Below are 6,951 nucleotides of genomic sequence, written 5' to 3'. Positions count from 1 at the left end.
TTCCTTGTACAAACGAGGAGGCAAACCCAAAGAGGGGAAACAGCTCGCTGAAGATTGCCTGGTAAATTAGTGCTTGGGCAGCCCCCAGGCCTGGCTTCTAATCCCCAGCTGTTTGAGACCCTCACAGCACCTCAGGGTCTCAGAGTGAAACTGTGCTATGAAACCACATGTCTGTGCTTTAATTCAAAAGTTTCCAAGAAAACAAAAGGAGTAGGGGGAGGTTCTAGATGAAATGATATTAGCAAAACGTGGGTAATGTTTAAAGCTGGGTGACTGGGGGTGCCTGGGTGGCTCTGTTGGTTAAGCATCCAACTTCAGCTCAGGTCATGATCTTGTTGGTTGGTGAGTTCAAGCTCTGCATCAGGCTCTGTGCTGACAGCTCAGAGCCTGGAGCCTGCTTTGGATTATGTATGTGTGTCTCTCTCTGCCCCTCATCTGCTCACACTCTGTCTCTCTCTCTCTCAAAAATAAACATTAAAAAAAAAAAAAAAAAGCTGGGTGACTGAAGGCTAGGGCCCACATGGGTCTGTCCTGCCAGTCCCCTCAGGCCTTGGGTGCTGGCCATATCTGACAGAACCACAGACCCATGTCATGGATAGATGGACAAACCCACCTGGAAGCCCAGAGGTGCCCGTAGGGGCCAGAATCCAAATATCAGGAGCTTCAAGGTCTAGTCACAAGGGATGCCTCCTCCTTAAGTAGGATTTACCCCAAGAGAGGAACCTCCAACAGAGAAAAAACAATGACCAAGCTGTCTGGCTTCTTAGATGGTTCTTGGGCCCCTCTCTTTACTAAGAACTTCCTAAACTCAAACTCTTTTATTTTTTTAAAGATTTTTTTTTTTTAAGTAATCTCTACACCCAACATGAGGCTTGAACTTACAATGTGAGTTGCATGCTCTATCTACTGAGCCAGCCAGGTGCCCCTCCAACCCTTCTTTTTTAATTGGTTGATTGGCAATAAATACAGTGAAAGATTGCAATGCATTCAGTTAAACCAAGAATAAGCCTGTTGTCCGTTTCTGACAACCACTATACATTTCAGAGTAAAAACTTTAGAAATTTAGAACATAGTACATGTATAGACCTGTTGAATCACTACACCTGAATTTCTACACCTGAAGCTAATATAACATTGTGTCATTAACTATACTTCAACTTTTAAAACCATTTAGAAATCCATTTCTCAAAGGAGGGATCCCATAGAAAAGGGAGTAGAAATGGACACAATTGTCCCAGCCTTTTCCCTGAAGAACTAAGGCCTTTATGTGTACTTCCTGCTAGAATCTAGTTTTAGCAAGAAACCTGCAAAATCAGTTTAGTGAGAAATCCCCACCCTTGATAATCTGATCAAACTCCCCATCCCCACTACCCCCCGCCCCCAGGTGATATCTGATCTTGGCCTGGCCTGCCTCAGCCAGAACCCACCACAGACTTAATGTCTCCTTTTAGTAATTTTCCATCCACCAATGCCCCCCTCCCCACTTGCTCTTTGGTTATAAATTCTGCCTTGTTCTGGTTGTATTGGGAATTGAGCCCAGGTCTACACTGAAGTCTCTTCCCCTATTGCAATAGTTTGTTTTGTTGGTTTTGTTTGTCTGTTTGTTTTTCAGTAAAATCTATCTTCACTGCTTTAACTTCTATCCAATTCTGTTTCTCTTTAATGGTTTCTGGCGCTGTGACCCAAATTTGAACTACCACTGGACTCTTAGACATGACAACTAGGCTTCGTGGTACACACAGAGACCTTTCGTCTCCAGTCTGTTTGCTGGTTTGGGTATTCAATGATGAATCCTACTCTAGAATCCACCACTCCAGATAAACGTCCCATGAAGGGGGAGGCCAGATTTTGATTCTCAGGATTCTGAATAAACTCTAGAAGCTGGGTCAGAGTCCCAACCAAGCAGCTGTTTGTAAGAAGCTGGGTTAGAGTCCTGGGTAAACAGAGGCTGGGTGAGTCCTAGGCCTTTCTGATTATAAAAGGCTAGATTCTGTAAGGAACAGAGGCTGGGTTAGAATCCCAGGGATTTCTGTTCATAAGTATAAAGTTCATTAATCAAGAACATAGGAGCTTTTGGGGCAGCTGGGTGGCCCAGTCAGTTAAGCGTCCAACTCGGTTTTGGCTCAGGTCATGATCTCACAGTTTGTGGGATCAAGCCCTGCGTTGGGCTCTGCACTGACAGCACAGAGTCTGCTTGGGACTCTGTCTCTGCTTCTCTCTCTACCCCTCCCTCACTCATGCTTTCTCTCCCTCTCTAAAAATAAATAAACAAACATTAAAAAAAAAAGAAGAAGAAGGGGCGCCTGGGTGACTCAGCTGAGCAGTCGACTTTGGCTCAGGCCACAATCTCACGGTTTGTGAGTTCAAGCCCCACATCAGGCTCTGTGCTGACAGCTCAGAGCCTGGAGCCTGCGGATTCTGTGTGTGTGTGTGTGTGTGTGTGTGTGTGTGTGTGTCTCTCTCTCTCTGCCCCCAAATGCCTGCTCTCTCTCTCTCTCTCTCAAAAAAAAATGAATAAATGTATAGAAAAAAAAAAAGAAGAAGAAGAAGAATATGGGAGCTTTTCAACCAACTGAAACCTCTCCTCAAACTCCTGCTGACTATATGCTTGTACAGCGGAATACTGTCCACTTTCTTTCTCATTAGCAAAACTTTACTAAAAACTCTCTTGAGCTACAATGGGCCCTCTGGGGGGCTCTTGGGATAGGACCAAATTAGTCCACCTAAGGGGAGCCCTAGGGCAAAAAGGAACAAAAGTCTCTGATGCACAATGGTCTGCTTTGTTCACTTGTATGAAGCTGAACAGAACAAAGTGATTCAAACCTCATTCAAACCATAGAACTTCTTAAACAATGTCTTCAGAAAATTTGTTCTGATTTGGTAAACCCCCTAGAACTCCTCACAGCACCCCCATTTTCCCCTCCTAGTTCTCCTTCATATCCGTCATGCTCTCCCAAAATGTTCTTCACCAAGACCACCCCAGTCCTTCAACGCCCTGTAACTGTAAGGTGCACCCCCATCTCTTACGGAGGAAGGCAGGGTGCAACCAATTTAAACCTTTATCTCAGAATTAACATGTCATCTGTCATCGTCAAGGACTCTCTTAATTCCCAAAAGAAAAGGAAAAGATGTGTTGAATACTTTAGGATTGTTCTTGGAGCACGCTCTCCAGATTCCCTGGTTTACATCAACTTATCCACCTATCTTTTGGCCTGGGGGATGCCACCCCTCGGTTTGGAAAGGCCAAAGGAACACCCTACCTGAAGGCCATCAAGGGTCTCAGACTACCCCTAATTCCCATTAGAAAATGAGGAAAGAAAAATTACTAGAAGCCACCCCTCAGGTCTCTCTCACCAAAACTGATTGGTCATGTATTCAAAGTTATAAACAAAGAAACTCAATGTGCCTAATGATCACCATCAATCAGAGACAACATGGAAAGAGCACTCGGGGCTGGACCCGCCTTTCCAAACAGCCTCAGCTCTGGCCACAAGCTTTGGAAATGGTCTCAGACTAGAGCTCCATTACACATTCCAGAAAAATAATATTAACTGGTAAAAGGCAGACGTGTGTAAGTGCCAGACATTAGCCCAGTATTAAGAACATACTAGTTCAAAAACACTGGGAAATCCAGAAAGCAAGCTTATGGTTAAAACAGCCAGGAGGACCTGAAATTTTTAATCTACAGCAAATTCTGAAATCAGGATCTCCCTTTGATCAAAACGCTTGCTGAAACTGTAAGAAAAAAGGATGTTGGGTCTGGGAGTGTCAGGCTTCAAGAGGAGGGAAAAAGCCCAAGTCCCTTCCTCACCAGAAAATGCTGGACTCTCGTCCAGTGCCCTCAACTGCCACCAAACTCACAAGGAGAAATAACCCTCCACGTTAAAGGACACCCACCACACTTCTCATTGACCCCCCCATGGCAACACATTCTACCCTTAGCACCACATTGTCCCCTGCCCCCCTTCCTCGGAGTCACCAAACTTTACCAGTGGTGAGTTTTTGGTTTGTTTGTTTTTTTTAATTTTTTTTTTCAACGTTTATTTATTTTTGGGACAGAGAGAGACAGAGCATGAACGGGGGAGGGGCAGAGAGAGAGGGAGACACAGAATCGGAAACAGGCTCCAGGCTCTGAGCCATCAGCCCAGAGCCCGAAGCGGGGCTCGAACTCACAGACTGCGAGATCGTGACCTGGCTGAAGTCGGACGCTTAACCGACTGCGCCACCCAGGCGCCCCTACCAGTGGTGAGTTTTGATAATTTACCTCATAAACTGCCTCTGTCTCAACCCCTTAATATTTCCATGAGACCTCTTAAAGCTCAGCATTACTTTCTTCTCAGTTCTGCGGCCGCGGAAGGCTGTTAGGAAGGAATCTTCTCATGAGGTGGGATATAAAAGTTTATCCTGCGCTGGAAGGACTCCTCCTACAGCTCCCTGACTCCTCCCCTTCACGTCTATGTCCCCTAATAGCTGTGTCTGACTTCCCTGGGGTGCTTTGCTCCCTTCAACTAATACCTATGTCACTGACTATTTAAATCAACTATTAGACAGGATTCCTTCTTCTTTATGGAAAAAAAACGAAAACAAAAACCAAAAAACCCCACAAAACTCCACTAATAGGGACACATATAGATACAGAACCCCTTAAAGTAGAAATAGATCTTTCCATGCCCCTCCCCAGGATTCCTCAATATCACTTAGAGCTAGAAGGACTTGAGGGTCCCCACCCAATAATCCAAGGTTTATTAGACAAAAAAAAAACTTCTAATCCCCACTTCTAATCCATGTAATACTCCCATTTGGGCCATTAAAAAAAAAAACACAAACAAACCAAATAGGCAAAACTATCGGCCCAAGATCCAAGATCTGTCAATAAAACAGTTAAACCCAGATTTGTCTTGGTTCCTAATCCTAACACTATCCTGTCTGCTATTCCTTCCAACCCCTAATATTTCAGTCTTCAATTTGTGTTCCGCCTTGTTTAGAATTCCCCTTCGTAAGGAATCCGATACTTGTGTGCCTTCACCCGGGAAATAACCACCAATGTACCTGGACGGTTGTGCCCCAAGGCTTTGCGGAGGCTCCTAGTACTTCTCACACACCCCACATGGCAGTTTGAGGGAACTAAAATTCCCAGAAGACTCCACCTTAATCCAGTATGTAGATATCTTCCTTCGACGTTCTGACAGTTACCTTCTTAAGGCATTATCAAGAAAGGGCCACAATGTGGTGCTAAGAGTAGAATGACAGTTATGACGACGTTTCTGACAGCTATCTTCTTAAGGCATTAGCAAGAAAGGGCCACAAAGTGGCTAAAGACAAACTTCAGCTATGCTCTTTGTGTGTCTGACATCTGGGTCATGGTGTTTCAGCTGTAGGGTAAAAATTATCTTCACAGACCAAGGCTCCCCTATGCGACATTTTCCTCTCCCTGAAAGAGGACGACAACTGATAGGGATTTTGGGTCTTGTGGGATATTGTAGGATGCAGATATACCTACCTTCTCTATGATTGCCTCACCCTTCTATGTCATGACTAAGGAGTCATCCTCAGACCCAGAAGTCTGGGGCCCCCTATCCAAAGATGCTTTTGAAAACCTTGAGGATTCTCTCTCTACTTTCATTTCCCACCTTTAGGCTTACCAATTACTCCCTGCCATTTTCTTTGTGCATGAACAAAAGGGCCATGCTCTCAGAGTGTTGTCCAAAAAGCATAATGGCCATGGAAGACCTCGACCCAGTGACTAAGACATATCCACCTTGCCTATGAGCCGTGGCTACAACCATCAAGTTTGTCCGACCTACCTCTGATTTAGCATTAGCTCATCTGCTCGACATACATGTTCCTCCTACTGCACAGACCCTATTGCTTGATGAAAACACATAGTACTTTTCTGCATCTTGACTTACCTCTTATGAAATCTTACTATTCTCTCTCTCTCACATCACCAAAAACCCTGCCACCTTTCTTCCCTTACCCACTAATGAGATGCCTCAAGATGGTGTCTTTAACACCAGTCCCTGGTCCCATCCTAGGTGAGATTAATCAGAACCCCCCACCCCCCCGCCCATCCCCGCCCCCCACACACATTGACCTTACTCTTCATTTCGATGGCTCCTACCTCTGGAAGGAGGATGTGGCCTTCCAGTCTGGATATGCCATCACTGATCAACATAAACCTCTAGAATACTGAGCCCTGCCAAATGTCAGATCAGCCCAGGTTGCTGAGTTAATTGCTCTTACTGTGGCTTGCATAAGGCAGAAGAAATAAAGGTTAACATATACTTATGGCTGCTATGCCCTTGGGGTAATACATGATTCAGGTATGCAAAACAGATGGGACTCCTGACAGCAGCCAATACCCCAGTCAAAAATGGACCCCAAATAGCAGGACTTCTAAAGGCATTGTTTTTTAGGTTGGTTTTTTTTAATGTTTATTTGTTTTTAAGAGTGAGAGAGAGAGACACAGAGTGCAAGCAGGGGAGGGGCAGAGAGAGAGAGGGAGACACAAAATCTGAAGCAGGCTCCAGGCTCTGAGCTGTTGGCACAGAGCCTGACACAGGGCTCAAACTCACAAACCATGAGATCATGACCTGAGCTGAAGGCTGATGCTTACCGACTGAGCCACCCAGGCACCCCTAGAGGCATTGTTATTATCCCAGCAGATTACTATGGTAAAAACTGAGGGACACCGTACAGAAAATTCAGAGGAGACCTAAGGAAATAGATTGACTGATGAGTATGCTAAATCAGCAGTCTCCTCCCTGACCACCCAAGAAATCCAAGCAGTCTCCAGGCCTTGGGACTACACCCTTGTATCCTCTTTGAGCACCTAGATCCCTGGTAGGATTATTCACCTTCCCTTGTGAGAGAGAAAACTATTTTAGGATGACTCCTAAGGAAATCATAAAAGAAATCCACATGACCCAAAGGACAGCTTCAGACTCAGAA

The sequence above is a fragment of the Lynx canadensis genome, chromosome E2, assembly GCF_007474595.2.
Source record: "Lynx canadensis isolate LIC74 chromosome E2, mLynCan4.pri.v2, whole genome shotgun sequence".
Taxonomy (NCBI): domain Eukaryota; kingdom Metazoa; phylum Chordata; class Mammalia; order Carnivora; family Felidae; genus Lynx; species Lynx canadensis.
The sequence above is the reverse complement of the archived record's forward strand: the minus strand, read 5'-3'. Positions refer to the sequence as shown.